Genomic DNA, 18,394 nt, shown 5'->3' with positions numbered 1-18,394 from the left:
TTAAATTTATTCAGTTCCTTCGCCTCATGATTGAGTATTGCTCTGTTCAAGTAGACTGTGATTTTGCTGTGATCTGATAGGGGTGTCACTGGGCTGACCTGTGAATGCTCTGAGAGACTCTGGGTAGAGGTCAGTGATAATGTAGTCTACAGTACCACTTCCAAGAGATGAGCAATAAGTTTACATACCATAGGAGTCCCCTCGAAGCTTACCATTGACTATGTACATACCCAGCGTGCGACAGAGCTGCAGTTGTAGTTGGACATATGGGGGAGGGAATGCTGTCACCTCCAGGTAGGTGTTTGTCCCCCTTTGTGCTGAGGGTGTCAGGTTCTTGTCCAGTTCTGGCATTTAGGTCGCCACAGACTAGTACATGTCCTTGGGCCTGGAAGTTATTGATTTCCCCCTCCAGGATGGAGAAGCTGTCTTCATTCAAGTATGGGGATTCTAGTGAGGGGAATATAGGTAGCACACAGGAGAACATTTTTCTCTGTTGAGAATTTCCTTTTGAATTTCAAGCCAAATGTAAAATGTTCCTGTTTTGATTAATTTAATAGAGTGAGTTAGGTCTGCTCTATACCAAATTAGCATAAATCTTTCTCCCTGTCTCTCTCCATGTGCCACCCTCTTCCTCCCCTTCTCTCTAAAAATAGGAAATGTCTAAATTATACTTCCTAATAGGATGCTGTGGCGGCTTGAGTCTAATTCTGCGTCAAGAACAGAGCACGTTCTGCGTCAGGGACAGAGCACGTTCTGCGTCAGGGACAGAGCACGTTCTGCGTCAGGGACAAAGAACGTTCTGCGTCAGGGACAGAGCATGTTCTGCGTCAGGGACAGAGCACGTTCTGCGTCAGAGCACGTTCTGCGTCAGGGACAGAGCACGTTCTGCGTCAGTGACAGAGCACGTTCTGCGTCAGGGACAGAGCACGTTCTGCGTCAGGGACAGAGAACATTCTGCGTCAGGGACAGAGCACGTTCTGCGTCAGGGACAGAGCACGTTCTGCGTCAGGGACAGAGAACATAGTGTGTCAGGGAGCATCAGAGCATGTTTCATTTGATACCAAATTAAAGCTTTTTCTTAGCCACTGTTGAAAAGGCGAGTGTTGCGTGAACTGGAGGAGTGTGTGAGCTTCAGTTGTATGGTATATATACAGCCAGCTCCTCTCATCCTCTTCTCTCATCTTCTCTAGTGGATGTCACTCCATCCTTTTTAAACAGATGGGAGCATCAATAGTTAATGTCCACTCTGGGTAGCTAAAGTAAATGGGTCTTTCTATAAACTAGGGTATCAGTGAGGATTTATTACAATGGACAACTTGTTACAACTGTTGATAAGTCATTGATGATATTCCCAATATACCAAGGCTAAGGACTGTTCTTATGCTGGATGCAGCCCTTAGCCGTGGTACAATATCCAATAAATGTCGTTCCACTTCATGATTGTGTTCCACTTGTTGTTGATTCTTCACAAAAAAATACAGTTTTATATCTTTATGTTTGAAGCCTGAAATGTGGCAAAGGGTCGCAAAGTTCAAGGGGGCCGAATACTTTCGCAAGGCACTGTATATTTGCCATATACCACAAATCCCTGAGGTGCCTTATTGCTATTATAAACTGGTTACCAACCTAATTAGAGCAGTAAAAATAAATGTTTCGTCATACCCGTGGTATATTGTCTGATATACCACGGCTGTCAGCAAATCAGCATTCAGGGCTCGAAACACTCAGTTTATAATAAGCATTAATCTATTAAATTAGATGTTGAACTTGAATCCTGGATCTAGCTGTCGGACATTTTTCTTGTATAGAGATCTCAGATATGCAGTGTAACTACATAACATTTCGTGTTTCCTTATGTTACGGGGTGAAAACAGTTTTCGTGGGCACACAAGTCCAAAATAATAAATGCAATTGACAGTCACCTTACCTTGATACTTAACCTAAATCGATGTTGCATCAATATGTTTTGACCATGATTGTTCCAAAACCTGGTAAATTTCCAAGCTAGTCATTACAATATTTAGTTGAGATTCAGGGTTTAATGAATGATTGGTCCAAAATACAATGCTTTTAGGTTTTTGAAATATTTAGGACTAACTTATTTCTTGCCACTCATTCTGAAACTGACTACAGCTCTTTAAGTGTTGCATTGATTTCACTCGCTGTTGTAGCTGACGTGTATTGTGTTGAGTCATCCGCAAACATAGACACACAGGCTTTACTCAGAGCCAGTGGCATGTAATTAGTAAAGATTTAACAAAGTAAGGGGCCTAGACAGCTGCCCTGTGAAATGCCTGACTTGACTGGGATTATGTTGGAGAGTCTTCAATTAAAGAACACTCTCTGTGTTCTGTTATAGGTAACTCTCGATCGACAATAACCTTCACCTTTCGGTGACAATAACCTTCACCTTTCGGTGAAATTCGCCGTTTTGAATCCAAAATCGGTAACCTATATGATTTGTGTAAATCCGATGACAAAAGTTTAGGCGGGGAGGGGCTTTGGATCACTACTGTCTGTAAGCAAACGAGTGATGCGTGTTTGGAGCAATACAGCCCGTATTCAAGGCTAAGCCAATCGTTCACATAACAGAATGCAGCAAGCGACTGAAGAGAGAAGAGACAACACATTTTCTGGTTACAGCATCAGTGTGCTCTCTGGAAAGACAGCGGAGAGTGGAAAGGCAGTTTTCCAGTTACAGCAGCACATTCCCTGAACGATAACAAAGATGTAGGTGAGAAGCCTGACCACAGAGACGGGGGTGAGAAGGTGATGAATCCTACTTCATGAGCTGAAACCGAAAAACAATTTGGAATTTGGAAAGTTTGAGGTGAAGGTGCAAGTGTGGTGGAACAAGAATTGTTAGAATTGTTAAATATTTTGCTAGCTGGATCGAATTCTCTGTTAGCCAACCAGAGGACTGTTGAGCAACATTAGCCAACTTAGCTGATCAAATAATTTAGTTTATGGTGTGAAAATTAGCTGGCTAACAAAGTCAGACAGCTAGCTAGCTAACGTTACAACATCAGATGAGGCAACATTAGTAAACCTATCCATTTGCCATATTACTGGTATATGACTCCTTGCCGTTCCTCAAGTTATAACTTTAGTTGCTTACTGGACCCTGTGTGAAATGTTAATTAGTTAACAAACTAATGTTTTCCCTCTTCAGTATGTGGTTTATTTTCAGAATGACAGATTTATGTGATGAGGCCCTATGGGACTCCCAATCACATCCGGATGTGATGCAGCCTGGATTTGAACCAGGAACTGCAGTGACGCCTCTTGCACTGAGATGCAGTGCCTTAGACCGCTGCACCACGTGGGAACCATAACACAAATTTATCCACTGAATTCTAACAAAACAGCTCCCACAATCTTTTTTTATCAATTTATCTTATCCAATCATTAGTCATTTGTGTAAGTGCCACACATGTTGAATGCCCTTCCCTATAAGCATGCTGAAAGGCTCTTTTTGTTTACTGTGAAATTGCACTGTATCTGGTTAAACACAGTTTTTTTTTCTTCAAAAAAGTAGTCTGTTTGAGCCAGTAAAGGGTGCTTTGCTGTTCTTGGGTAGCGGAATGACTTTTGCTTCCCTCCAGGCCTGAGGGCACACACTTTCCTGTAGGCTTAGGTTGAAGAGCTGACAAATAGGAGTGGCCTAAAAAATGCATTATTCTTATTTTTCTTCTATATTAGGCCCTATATGTGCAATTACTGTATATAAATTATACAATTGTATAACATTGAGGCTGTTGAAAATTACAATGAAGTGCTTTAAAAAGTCCTTGAATTTGACTTACCAATGTGTCTATGAACCTATGTTGTTGTATAGCTGGAGTTATGGGCCAATTTGCACATATTCACTTTTATTCCTCTATGTACACATGGAACTGCTTGAAAATCATTTTTATTTTTGGTTTAATCCATTTTGATGTTTTGATCCCAGTGTCAGACATTGGTCCCATTTATTTATAGAAAGACCCAAACAGCACCACTAACCTCAATCCCAGTCACTTAGAATTTTACTGTTTAAACTTAATATAATACACAGTGGCAACTCTGGCCTTGCTTTTGTTTCCTATGATGCAATATACTTAGCTATGTTCCGAAAATGTTTTGTTGTCTGCAGAATGTTGTCTGGGTCTGGTTCTGGTTCTGGTTCTTCTTCCATCAGAATACATTGTAGACGCACAATGAGGTTGAATGATGGTTCACTGTAGCCTAGGTTGTATTGACTGGGAGCCATGACTGGGATTCCAGACATGTTCATTTGTTAGGAAACACGTTGCGTGTGTAGTAGAAAACATACAACATGACTATCATAGCATGTACACAGCCATATTCATATGATCAATCACCAACCTCATAGTCAGCAGCCATCACTGTGTGTACTGTGGGGATCTGATGTTGGAGCACAGTAATGACCTTACACACTAGATATGACATACAGACACTCTTCGAAGAAAATTTTACTTGAATGGAAAATGTCTGTCATTAACAACCAACACATTGTTCAAATCCTTATTAAGGGTGTTTATTCAGGGTGATCAATCACCAGCCACCCCAATCCCATGCTTCCCTACCCTTCCTCCTCTGTTTGTACAGTATGAGATGAGTCTATGCTATGTTTGAGGTTGAAGCACCACGACAGCGTTTGTCTTCAGTACTAGACGGAGGAATAATTGATTTGACCCACTTCAAAATGTGTCATTAGTCATCTGCTGCCTTGCGTTAAATTATGGCGGAGAGGCAAATTAATTGCCTGTGAGATCCTTTCCACAGAGTCGACTATTAACAAAATAACAAATGCAATTGGATTGACTTTTGAAAATGGCAGTAAATTAACGATGCAGTGACTGCGAGTATCGCAGAGCAGGGAGGGAAATCAATTAACGATGTGGTGACTGTGAGCATCGCAGAGCAGGGAGGGAAAACTACAGCGCTTGTTCTCTGATGAAGATGCAGCTTGCCGCTAATGAAAAGGGCAGTTTGTTTCTGTGATGCTGGCCGTTTACTCATCGTCTAAGTGGCCAGAGCAAAGCATGCTGGGTCATCACTGTCCAAACCGTTATTGATGTTGTTGTTGTGATCTTTGAAAAAACCCTTTGAGTGGGTGTGGAGACGATCAACACAATAACCAAAACGCAATTTGATTGACTTTTCAAAGTGGCAGTCAATTAACGCAGCAGCGAGCATTGTGAAGTGGGGAGGGGAGTCTACAGCTCTTACTTTCCTGCAAAGAAGCAGCTGGTCACTAATGAGAGAGGCCGGGCTTTCACTCATTGTTTAAGTGGTGAGAGCAAAGCATGCTGGGTCATCGCTGCCCGAACCGTTATTGATGGCATTGTCACCAGTGACGACCTCATTGGTCAAGAAATTAACCTTTTGTTTGAACTGGAGCAAAAGTTGTGTCATGTCATCTGATCTGTTAGACATGTAATTATTACATTAGAGTTATCGCAGCTGCATTCCCAGAATTAGAATCTTACGTAATTGCCTCAGATGCTTGATCAAGTTTGGGTTGAGATGTTGAGAGAAAGAAGCGCTGGGCATCTTGTTGGGACATGCTTTTTCTGAATTAGGTCCACAGAATTATACCTACGGAATAGCGGCTTCTATGTAGGAACTTTGAATGTCTTTGAACTGCAGAGCTGGTTTAAAGTTGGACCAGAGCAAACGTTAGATAGCTAGCTTGTGTGTGCAGAGCAGCACTAGAATAACATTTTAAAAAACACGTCTTACCTTTTTGTAGTTAATAAATCCAATGTGAAACGTGATAACTATCGTATCCTTAACAGCATCGAAAAAGTCAATATATTCTTCTCTAATAAACATCTCTCCCTAATTTCTGAATTACACTTGTAAGATCGTCAGTAGGCTAGAGTAACCTATGCTTCAGAGGGGAGTGGCAGGTAGCCTACACACGCACACCCACTGGCAAAGATTTCCAGCTGGCAGGTAGACGCTGGAATAAGTTTGACAGAGTGAGGGCGTTGCATAGGCGTTGTGTTGCGATTTTTGTGGGACTGGAAAAGAATTGTCGCAACGTAAAATAAAGTTTATTAATTGGTTCCCATGCTTTTAAAATAACGGTTCTGTTCCGGAACAGTATAGATCACTTTCATTTTTGGTTCGGGTTCCCTGAACCGGCTGCAACACTTGGTTTTGGGTGACCAGTGAAATTTCTCACAAAAAGATGGGCATGCCATTGGTAGACTTTCCTGCAGTACCTGGTAATAGAGCAAGTACAAGTCGTGGCCAAAAGTTTTGAGAATGACAAATATTAATTTTCACAAAGTCTACTGCCTCAGTTTGTATGATGGCAATTTGCATATACTCCAGAATGTATGAAGAGTGATCAGATGAATTGCAATTAATTGCAAAGTCCCTCTTTGCCATGCAAATGAACTGAATCTACCAAAAACATTTCCACTGCATTTCAGCCCTGCCACAAAAGGACCATCTGACATCATGCCAGTGATTCTCTCATTAACACAGGTGTGAGTGTTGACGAGTGTCACGCCTTGGTCTTAGTATTTTGTGTTTTCTTTAATTATTTGTTCAGGCCAGGGTGTGACATGGGGTTATTGTATTGTCGTATTGGGGTTTTTGTAGGCATTGGGATTGTGGTTGATTAGGGGTGTGTCTAGTATAGGCTTGGCTGCCTGAGGCGGTTCTCAATCAGAGTCAGGTGATTCTTGTTGTCTCTGATGGGGAACCGTATTTAGGTAGCCTGGGTTTCACTTTGTATTTGGTGGGTGATTGTTCCTGTCTCTGTGTAGTGTTCACCAGATAGGCTGTAATTAGTTTTCACGTTCCGTTTGTTGTTTTGCATTTGTAAAAGTTATTTCATGTATCGCGATTGTTTCATTAAAGTCATGAGTAACCACCATGCTGCATTTCGGTCCGACTCTCTTTCTACAAACGAAGAACGCCGTTACAACGAGGACATGCCTGGAGATCACTCTGTCATGCTGATTGAGTTTGAGTAACAGACTGGAAGCATCAAAAGGAGGGTGGTGCTTGGAATCATTGTTCTTCCTCTGTCAGCCATGGTTACCTGCAAGGAAACACGTGCCGTCATCATTGCTTTGCACAAGAAGGGCTTCACAGGCAAGGATATTGCTGCCAGTAAGATTGCACCTACATCAACCATTTAGCGGATCATCAAGAAGTTCAAGGAGAGCAGTTCAATTGTTGTGAAGAAGGCTTCAGGGCGCCCAAGAATGTCCAGCAAGTGCCAGGACCGTCTCCTAAAGTTAATTCAGCTGTGGGATCGGGGCACCACCAGTACAGAGCTTGCTCAGGAATGGCAGCAGGCAGGTGTGAGTGTATCTGCACGCAAAGACTTTTGAAGGATGGCTTGGTGTCAAGAAGGGCAGCAAAGAAGCCACTTCTCTCCAGGCTAACATCAGGGACAGACTGATATTCTGCAAAAGGTACAGGGATTGGACTGCTGAGGACTGGGGTAAAGTCATTTTCTCTGATGAATCCCCTTTCTGATAGTTAGGGAAAAATCTGGAAAAAAGCTTGTCCGGAGAAGACAAGCTGAGCGCTACCATCAGTCCTGTGTCATGGCAACAGTAAAGCATCCTGAGACCATTCATGTGTGGGGTTGCTTCTCAGCCAAGGGAGTGGGCTCACTCACAGTTTTGCCTAAGAACACAGCAATGAATAAAGAATGGTACCAACACATCCTCCGAGAGCAACTTCTCCCAACCATCCAGGAACATTTTGGTGATGAACAATGCCTTTTCCAGCACGATGGAGCACCTTTCCATAAGGCAAAAGTGCTAACTAAGTGGTTTTGGGAACGCAACATCAATATTTTGGGTCCCCAGACCTTTGAGTCAATCAAAGGTCTGTGGTCAATCCTCAAGAGGCGGGTAGACAAACAAAACCCCACAAATTCTGACAAACTCCAAGCATTGATTATGCAAGAATAGGCTGCCATCAGTCAGGATGTGGCCCAGAAGTCAATTGACAGCATGCCAGGGCGGATTGCAGAGGTCTTGAAAAAGAAGGGTCAACACTGCAAATATTGACTCTTTGCATGAACTTCATGTAATTGTCAATAAAACTGAAGCAGCAAACGTTGTGGAAATTAATATTTGTGTCATTCTCAAAACTTTTGGCCATGACTGTACACAACACAGGATGTTTAAGGAAATGTTTATATTGACATGTGTGATTAACTAGCCTACTAACATTTACAAATATGGGAGTAATGATTAATACAAGGTGACCAAACGGTTTGTAAATGTCTTTATAAATGCTAATACATGCCTTTATAAATGGTTTATTAAGTACCCTTAATATAGTATTAGCCTAGGGTGTTGTTGGGCCCAGCACAGGCAGTGTGGTCCCCTGGTCTTCTGCTCCCAGTGATGTTAGGTAGGCTTAGAGCAGAATTTTCCGTCCTTCCCTGGCTCAAGCTACAGTATTTGTAGCTACTGTACCTCTGCTCTGTTATGTACAGGAACAGTAGAGTTGTCTGAGCTTGTTCAAGTGTGTTTGTCTGCCTGTGGGGTTTGTGTGGTGGTGGGTATTGTGGGTGTGTGCCTGTATGTATGTGAATGTCAGTGTTTCCCCTAGAATTGTTTTCAGCAGCAGCGGTAAAGGTAGCTGCTTTCTTGGGGAGTCCAGGGGCAAGCCCCCCGGGGGGATTTTTTTATAGAACGACTGTGAGAAGTTTACTTCTGGTGACTTTTGAAATTACATTTTACAACAAAGTGAATGAAAATTAAATTGCGTTGACACCGCCACTGCACTGTAGGTAGATGGATAAGAGCGTCTGTTAAATGACTTAAATGTAATGTAATGATGAGGAGCAAGCAGTGTTTTTGCGCTTGTGACTCTCATTCGCACCTACTGTTACTGTTCACTTATCCACAAATATACATTGCAAATTGTCAGGGATAGTATGAGATGTTGGTAATCAAGCCCTTTTACTGAACGATGATATAAATGCAACATGCAGCAATTTCAAAGATTCTACTGAGTTACAGTTCATATGAGGAAATCAGCCAAGTGAAATAAATTCCTTAGTTCCTAATCTATGGATTTCACATGACTGGGAATACAGATATGTATCTGTTGGTCACAGATACCTTTAAAAGATGGGCCTCACAATGGGTGTTAGCTGGACTTATGGTTCATGAGAATACGTTTTCCAAAGGTTTAAAAATATGTCCAATATTTAAGAAAATCTATTTAATGACGACCTTAAGGCACATTTTGAAAGAAAAAAAGTGATTTGACCATGTTAAGAAAAGAAAAAACATCTAAGAATTATAATAGGTTTCAAAGCTTCGCTGTGAACCCCTAATAATAATTTAAATCATATTTTTTGGAGTGGCGGCAACGATTTAGCAGCGTTGGTGCTCGGCTGCTAAATTAATATAGGGGAATCACTGTGTGTGTGTGTGTGTGTGTGTGTGTGTGTGTGTGTGTGTGTGTGTGTGTGTGTGTGTGTGTGTGTGTGTGTGTGTGTGTGTGTGTGTGGGGGGGTGTGTGTGGGGGTGTGTGAGTGAGGGAGGGAGGGAGGGAGGGAGGGAGGGTTGAGAGAAGATGTGAATGCTTAACTCAGTTTTAACAGGTTGCAGCAGGATGAGCTCTGATGTTTTTCAACAGAGAAGTTTTTGGGTCAAAATGTTTTAATAATAGCTTTGATCATGATAATAATTAAGTATTATTTATTCTCTAAAACAGTATACACACACAGTAACTAACACCACACACACACACACACACTGACATGCCATCAACACACATTGACAGAATACACACGTAGGTACAAACATCTCTCTCAGTCCCAGTATGGTAAACAAGTGAAGAATAGGAGATCATTATTGGGTGAGGTATTTATTTAAAATGCATATTTAATCATCCACAAAGGCACAATAATAAGGATTGTAAATAGCAGTGTCGTGACTTTACTTTCATTCATCTGATGACTGTTTATTTATTTAATCCACTAACTAGGTTTAATTGTTATCCGATTCAATTAATTACCTCATTACCTCTTATCATTCTGAACAGTCGTAACCTCATGCATCTGCAAAAACCCTTTCTCATGATTCTGTACTAGACAAATTGGTTTCATTATTTATTTACTAGCTAACTAAATAATAACACAGGATAAACACACACATAGATTATTGACTAGAAACTTAATACGATGGAAACAGGTCCCTAGCGGACTGACACAATAGTACAGCTTGTTACAACAGATATGGGGGAGGGGGGAGAAAAAGGGACACTTATCGTGGATATATTTTAGAACTTTTCTCACATTAGTCATATACTTTGCACACAAACTGCCACCTGTTTGGAATTAGAAATCATTAATGTATTTACGTCAAACTGGCCCAGTTCCCTCCTCCCCTCTTCTGTGGGTGAGAGAAGGTCTGGTTATTTCCAAGCTGATCTGACCCATTGTGATCATCACAGGACAGTCATGACAGCTGTCTCCACATCGCAATGTAACGAAATATATGCTTTCTCCTCAAATGTACAACTCAACAGTTCAGAGAATCCAAACTCTATTTCAGATATGCCTCCAAATAGACTACAGTATACATACAGTAACTTTGACTTATAAAACCAAATTCAATTGCTTTTCGTTGCATTTTCATAGGAGCCGCAATCACAGGTTTAGATTAAGTTTTCTCAGGGCATTAATAATTCCTTGATACTGATTGGTTTCTGGGATCTCATCTGTACTTGTGAAAATGAGCAGTTGATAATGCAGAAAACTCGGAGTAGTTTCAGTAGCTCAGCGGCTCTGAAGAAGAGACAAATACTATTTTCTCTATAATTGGGAACCATTTTACTACAGAGGCATTGGTACTTCAGATACCCAATAATATCCAACTCACCATTGGCAGGAGTGTAACATAGCAACGGTACCTAATTTCCCCACGTGGGTACCTGCAGTAGTGAAGCACCACTTGTAGATGATGCATTGACTGTGCTCATCATTTCTCTATCTGATTTAAACCAAGTGGCTCAGCTACTTCTCACGTCCTCTCTGTAGGACAAGTGGCTCAGCTACTTCTCTCGTCCTCTCTCTGTAGGACAAGTGGCTCAGCTACTTCTCTCGTCCTCTCTCCGTAGGACAAGTGGCTCAGCTACTTCTCTCGTCCTATCTCTGTAGGACAAATGGCTCAGCTACTTCTCTCGTCCTCTCTCTGTAGGACAAGTGGCTCAGCTACTTCTCTCGTCCTATCTCTGTAGGACAAATGGCTCAGCTACTTCTCTCGTCCTCTCTCTGTAGGAAAAGTGGCTCAGTTACTTTTCACGTCCTCTCTCTGTAGGACAAGTGGCTCAGCTACTTCTCTCGTCCTCTCTCTGTAGGACAAGTGGCTCAGCTACTTCTCTCGTCCTCTCTCCGTAGGACAAGTGGCTCAGCTACTTCTCTCGTCCTATCTCTGTAGGACAAATGGCTCAGCTACTTCTCTCGTCCTCTCTCTGTAGGACAAGTGGCTCAGCTACTTCTCTCGTCCTCTCTCTGTAGGAAAAGTGGCTCAGTTACTTTTCACGTCCTCTCTCTGTAGGACAAGTGGCTCAGCTACTTCTCTCGTCCTCTCTCTGTAGGACAAGTGGCTCAGCTACTTCTCTCATCCTCTCTCTGTAGGACAAGTGGCTCAGCTACTTCTCTCGTCCTCTCTCTGTAGGACAAGTGGCTCAGCTACTTCTCTCGTCCTCTCTCTGTAGGACAAGTGGCTCAGCTACTTTTCACGTCCTCTCTCTGTAGGACCATTGGCCAGTCCGTCAGTGTGAAAGGTGATGTATTCACACAAGTAAATTGCTTCTGTGATGCACTGGGTAGTGTCGTGGATGGGACTATTTCAAAAAAAGTACATTTCCCCCCCGATCGGTTTCCCTAAGGCCAGCTGAGTAGATAAAGGATAGGGCCAGACTGTGTGTAGAGCACAAGATTCTGTATAGATAGTAATGCTACATGATGGAGCTTCAGACCCGATGACAGCCCGTCATGATAAATGGCCCTAGCTGGACATGATTGCTGTCACTTAATTTCTCACCCCGACAACCAGTCACTTGGCGTCTCTCTCCCCCCTGATTAACACTCAGCACTCATTTATTGAAACGCACTTTGCATTTCCCCCCAAAATCACTACAACACACACACACACCCTGATGCACTGCTCTGTACATGGGGATTGATTTCCTGTGAGATGTCCTGGGAAAATGTGTATTTTGACAAGGGTATTTGACGTTCCTGGGTTGACTGACTGAACGTGTGTGTGTGTGTGGGGGGGGGATAACTGAACATGTTTTATTTTATCCTTTCACTTGTTCTTCCCTCTGATTCATCCTGCCCCTCTGGAGTTGAAACTTCTCTGGAGTTGAAGCCTCTCTGGCATATCTACTGGTATAGAGTGGCCATCTTTGAATCCATCAACCTTGTTTTCTCAAACTCTTTAGGGACTCTTGTGATGAGTCCAAAGACTACATTCTGAGTGAATATGACCTGTAGTTCATGAGATTTATGATTATTTTAAGCATTTAGCGTTACTTAATCATTAAGTTTCCTCATTTTTGAAGATATCAATACAAAAGGTTAGTTCATCATGGTCATGTTTGATGACCCTAAAAAGTTGAATGTTCATAGGCCATTGTGAAGTGGATTTAAAAAAGGATTTAAATGGACATGTCAAACCAGATTTCCTGATTTATCCCTTATCATTTCTTAAGCTAAGAAGCCTCACTGGGTTGAAGCCTCTCTGGAGTCGTAATGGTGAAACACACTGATGATGCTGTATGTGTAACGAAATTCGTCTTCCTCTGACGAGGAGTATGAAGGATCGGACCAATATGCAGCGTGGTACGTGTCCATGTTGATAATTTATTAACATTGAACACCAAAAACAAAATAACAAGTAGAACAAATGAAAACGAAACAGTTCTGTCTGGTAATGACACAGAGACAGAAACAATCAAGATATAAGATATCATATATACAAAAGTATGTGGACACGCCGTGCACAAAGCGAGGTCCATACAAAAATGTTTTGTCGAGATCGGTGTGGAAGAACTTGACTGGCCTGCACAGAGCCATGACCTCAACCCCATCAAACACCTTTGGGATGAACTGGAATCCCGAATGAGAGCCAGGCCTAATTGCCCAACATCCGTGCCCGACCTCACTAATGCTCTTGTGGCTGAATGGAAACAAGTCCCCGCAGTAATGTTTCAACATCTAGTGGAACTCTCAGAAGAGTGGAGGCTGTTTTAGCAACAAAGGGGGACCAACTAAACTCAGCAAAAAAAGAAACGTCCTCTCACTGTCAACTGCGTTTATTTTCAGCAAACTTCACAACTGAGACATAAACTGGACAAGTTCCACAGACATGTGACTAACATAAATGGAACAATGTGTCCCTGAACAAAGGGGGGTCAAAATCAAAAGTAACAGTCAGTATCTGTTGTGGCCACCAGCTTTAAGTACTGCAGTACATCTCCTCCTCATGGAATGCACCAGATGTGCCAGTTCTTGCTGTGAGATGTTACCCCACTCTTCCACCAAGGCACCTGCAAGTTCCCAGACATTTCTGGGGTGAATGACCCTAGCCCTTACCCTCCGATCCAACAGGTCCCAGACGTGCTCAATGGGATTGAGATCCAGGCTCTAGGCTGGCCATGTCAGAACACTGACATTCCTATTTTGCAGGAAATCACGCACAGAACGAGCAGTATGACTGGTGGCATTGTCATGCTGGAGGGTCATGTCAGGATGAGCCTGTAGGAAGGGTACCACATGAGGGAGGAGGATGTCTTCCCTGTAACAGATTGTCTGCAATGACAAGCTCAGTCCGATGATGCTGTGACACATCGCCCCAGACCATGACGGACCCTCCACCTCCAAATCCATCCCGCTCCAAAGTACAAGCCTCGGTGTAACGCTCATTCCTTCAACGATAAACACGAATCCGACCATCACCCCCGGTGAGACAAAACTGCGACTCGTCAGTGAAGAGCACTTTTTGCCAGTCCTGTCTGGTCCAGCGACGGTGGGTTTGTGCCCATAGACAACATTGTTGCCGGTGATGTAAGGCAGGTCTTCACCAGACAACCCGGCCTACAAGCCCTAAGTCCAGCCTCTCTCAGCCTATTGCAGGCAGTCTGAGCACTGATGGAGGGATTGTGCGTTCCTGGTGTAACTCGGGCAGTTGTTGTTGCCTTCCTGTTCCTGTCCTGCAGGTGTGATGTTCGGATGTATCGATACTGTGCAGGTGTTACACGTGGTCTGCCGACTGCGAGGATGATCAGCTGTCTGTCCTGTCACCCTGTAGCGCTGTCTAGGCGTCTCACAGTATGAACATTGCAATTTATTTCCCTGGCCACATCTGCAGTCCTCATGCCTCCTTGCAGCATGCCCAAGGCACGTTTACGCAGAAAGCAGGGACCCTGGGCATCTTTCTTTTGTTGTTTTTCTGAGTTAGTAGAAAGGCCTCTTCAGTGTCCTAGGTTTTCATAACTGTGACCTTAATTGCCCTACTGTCTGTAAGTGTCTTAACGACCGTTCCACAGGTGCATGTTCATGAATTGTTTATGGTTCATTGAACAAGCATGGGAAATGTTGTTTAAACCCTTTACAATGAAGATCTGTGAAGTTATTTTGATTTTTACAAATGATCTTTGAAAGACAGGGTCCTGAAAAGGAGACTTTTTTTTGTTGCTGAGTTTACATATTAATGCCTATGATTTTGGAATGAGATGTTCAACGAACAGGTGTCCACATACTTTTGGTCATGTAGTGTACAACCCCTTGAAAAAGCTGTACCAATAAAAACCCTTTGTAGCTTTGACAGTGGTTTTTGTGTTAGCATATCTATGATTTGGACTCAGTTTCAACTCCGTTAGAAGTCCAGTCTCACATGACGTAGCTTGTCACTGGTCAGCCAAACAGTTTGATTGATGTCATCAGAGCATGTTAAGTGGTGATTTCAACACTTTCACTCATGGGTTGTTGTTTTAACGGAATAGGACAAAGTTGGTGTGTGTGTAATTTCATTCATGCGGATCAGATCATGCATGCCTGCTCTTGTAATTTGAGGCCATCAGTGCAGACACAGTCTTTCTCTGATGGATCGATTCAAAAAACTAAACACACACACACACACAGAGTTATCTGGAGGACCGATGCAGGAAGCAGAGTGTGTGATGGGACTATGAAAGGAGATTGCTTTGATTACCATGTTAATTAACCTAGCCTCTCCTGCCTCCCCTGTGGATGGATGTGTGTGTGTCTGTGTGTGTAGGTTTGTGTGTTGGCCCCCAATGCTCTTATTGAGTGATTCTTAGAGAACATGCAGAAATTGCCACTGACGATGGTAGTAATACATTTTTCCATTGACCACTCTGCAGAACAGAGTGAAAGTGAAAACATTGTCAAAAGAAAAGGGATTTCTGATGGCCATTACCTTCATAATAGACTCCACTTCATTACGCATAAAGAACACAAACATGTTCCTGAATGTTTAGCGCCGAAAGACAAGGACAAACTTTTCGTGAAAAAAAAATATATATACTGGATATATATTATTTACACTCTCCGGCTTGACATTTACATTTACATTTAAGTCATTTAGCAGACGCTCTTATCCAGAGCGACTTACAAATTGGTGCATTCACCTTATGACATCCAGTGGAACAGCCACTTTACAATAGTGCATCTAAATCTTTTAGGGGGGTGAGAAGGATTACTTATCCTATCCTAAGTATTCCAGCTTCCACTGGTTAACGCTTACAGCTGGAGGAATCACCGCTGGAGAGCCTTTCCATGGAAACCTTACACACAAACACCACACACAGCTGGGACTTCCTAACTAGTTTAGAACCTCCCTATAGGGATCCCAGGGGATCTGTTAGTTTTCTATAATGTTTGATGGATGTACTGCTCCTTCTGTCTTCTCTCATTATTTAAGAACCCGCCTGTCTCAGAACATAACTCTTATATCAGTTATGTTATTGGGGCTCCCAAGGGACGGTATAATGCACTGCGTCTCAGTGCAAGAGGCATCACTGCAGTCCCTGGTTCAAATCCAGGCTGCATCTCATCCGGCCGTGATTGGGAGTCCCATGGGACGGCGCACAATTGGCCCAGCGTCGTCTGGGTTTGGCCGGGGCAGGCCGTCATTGCAAATAAGAATTTGTTCTTAACTGACTTGCCTAGTTAAATTTAAAATAATATAAATATCACACACGCCCTCGTTAATTCAGTTATTACAGTCCAGCTGCCATCCGAATTTCTTTGAGTTTTAACATCTGTGTCCGTGCACACACACACACACACACACACACACACACACACACACACACACACACACACACACACACACACACACACACACACACACACACACACACACACACACACACACACACACACACACACACACACACACACACACACACACTTAGCTATTCACTATGCCTCTGCTGTTTTATTACGTCCCTATTGCCATGACAGGGAACAGAAATCCAAGTGAAGGAGAAACTCTCAGCTGAGGTAAATTGGTTTGTAGCAGCAGTTTTACTGACGGAGGCATTGTGTGTGGGGGGGAGAATGTCTGCCCCTCCGACCAGACACACACTGCCCTTTATCACTATTAGGATAGATTAGGCCGATTTCTCATCAAATTCAACCAAAAACTAAAACAACTTAGGCCGGACAAAGTTGAATTACTGTCTAACGGATGCCCCACACCCTTTGATTTTCTAGTCTGGCTGCCACGAAAAGCCCCCACCTTGGAGACAGTCGATCACAATATTGTGGAGCTGCTGATCTTCACAAAGTGTGTGCGTGCCACTGGCAATGTACTTTGCTGGTATATGGATATAAGGAAACTGAATGGAAAACCACAAGTATTTTAACGAATACACAGTTCAGGTCAACGATTGCAGACATGGGGAGTAATTGTATTTACCTTTTGCTACTTCAGTCGAGGACTTGCGTGACATAGTGGAAAAGTGTCTTCCACCAGAAACTAAAATCCCATCAATACAGTATTTAAGACTGCAGTTTACACCCAAGAATCCATGGTCCATGTCTGCTCTCCAGTACACAGGAAGGTTTAACCTCAAGTTCATGGTCCAGTCTCGGGTGATAAGAAAGGGACATCAAGATTCAAAGTTTGTTGCAGTACAGTGGAACTACATTCAAAAGTTTTCTTGCATGTGCAATGTTATGTGTGGATGATAAGGCAATCACCCCTGTCGGAGAACCTGGCCAGCCTATAGGGACCTGTAACAGAGGCAGACATCCAAGCATTGCTCCTGTAAGTGGTCCAGTTCTAGCAGCTGCTGACCATGATTACCACATCAGTACCATCTGTCATGTTGATCCCAGATATCCCAGCATCTCCATCTAGTTCATTCTATGATGGGAAAGTTCATGTCACTGTCAAGGACAAGATTGTCCAGCCATCTATGTCCCTTCGACACACAGTTGAACATCTCAGCATTCTCAGAGGAGAGAACTACAGTGAAGATGTCCTTCTCAACAAGTAAATCTTGATCATTCATGGTGGTGGGCCAGACCACAGAACCACATATGCCTCTGTTCAAGCATGCCACACACTCCTGTTTGTTCAACTGGATCTTGACATGCTTATCGCCTGTAGAACTGCACCAGGTGACAGCTGGGCCAACCCGGGCCATGATGTTCCTCACACCACTCTACAAAGTCATCTAGGACCGGGCCATGATGTTCCTCACACCACTCTACAAAGTCATCTAGGACCGGGCCATGATGTTCCTCACACCACTCTACAAAGTCATCTAGGACCGGACCATGATGTTCCTCACACCACTCTACAAAGTCATCTAGGACCGGGCCATGATGTTCCTCACACCACTCTACAAAGTCATCTAGGACCGGGCCATGATGTTCCTCTTCATCATGTAACAGGCTGATCAAGGGAGTGTCATCAACAAACTTAACGAGGTGTCTGTCAGGATGGGAACTAGTACAACTATTAGTGTACAAGATGTACAGAAGTGGGGACAAAACACATCCCTGAGGAGAGCCTGTGTTGGTATTGCGTATGTCTGACATGTGGGGACATGTTTTGACTCACTATGAGCGTTGGTTCAGGAAGTCCAACAGCCACAAAACCAGCCCCCCATCTAAGAAGAAGTCCCGAATGAGTCTCTGTGCCAGAATGCAAGGCTGGATTGTGTGAAAGGCAGAAGAAATGTCAACAAACAGAACCCTGACATGGGATTTGGCTCTAGATGTCTATAGACCATGTTAAGGAGGGTAAGAATGGCATCATCAACTCCTCTGCTAGGCTGATAGGCAAACTGAAACGGGTCAAGGAGCTTCTGGGTGACACTGAGAATGCATTTTCACAAGGTT

General features: G+C 43.1%; 1 protein-coding gene across 3 annotated transcripts in view; it reads left to right on the top strand.

Moving 5' to 3' along the window:
• The window catches only part of LOC118372416 (sorting nexin-29-like), a 173,050-nt gene that overhangs the window by 92,261 nt on the left and 62,395 nt on the right, over nucleotides 1-18,394 (top strand). The gene's annotated exons all lie outside the window — the stretch shown is intronic.

Source organism: Oncorhynchus keta, chromosome 2, assembly GCF_023373465.1.
Source record: "Oncorhynchus keta strain PuntledgeMale-10-30-2019 chromosome 2, Oket_V2, whole genome shotgun sequence".
In the NCBI taxonomy this organism is placed as follows: domain Eukaryota; kingdom Metazoa; phylum Chordata; class Actinopteri; order Salmoniformes; family Salmonidae; genus Oncorhynchus; species Oncorhynchus keta.
Note: the sequence above shows the minus strand (reverse complement) of the source record. Positions and strands in the feature narration are given on the sequence as shown.